This window comes from Apteryx rowi, unplaced genomic scaffold, assembly GCF_003343035.1.
Source record: "Apteryx rowi isolate R43461 unplaced genomic scaffold, aptRow1 scaffold_447, whole genome shotgun sequence".
Classification (NCBI taxonomy): Eukaryota; Metazoa; Chordata; class Aves; order Apterygiformes; family Apterygidae; genus Apteryx; species Apteryx rowi.
In genome coordinates this window covers 446,643-447,106 of record NW_020450702.1, presented here as the reverse complement: position 1 = coordinate 447,106, position 464 = coordinate 446,643, and positions in this window count along the sequence as shown.

The window sequence follows — 464 nt, the reverse complement described above, 5'->3', positions numbered from 1 at the left end:
TTCTTTCAACAATGCATCCTTTTGGTCTTGATACAAAGAATGTAGGCATGGTATACACTTAAACAGCTCTGTCACAGAGCAAGATTAAATAGCGTATATATCGAATTCTGTCTGCAGTATAATACGCACCGGGAACAGAATGAAGTTCCCTTCACCGCTGAAGAAGCCCATTAAGGTCTGATGTCCTAGTAGCATCTTCCAGATTTTCCTTATCTGTGATATTCGCTAAGCTGTTAAAAATCTTTACAGCTGGGCTTTAAAACCGGCTGTTTCTTAAGGAAAGACCGAGCTTGATAACGGAGCCTTTTAACAAAATCTGCTGCTGCTGCTGCTCTGGTAAAGGGGCAAGTTAAACTCTGTTCGGTTATCCAGCTAGATAGCGGTCTCGATAGCTGGGTACATGTGCAACACGCGGGACCTCCGCGCCTGTCCCGAGCCAGGCGGGTTGCTGCGCGCCGGCCCCC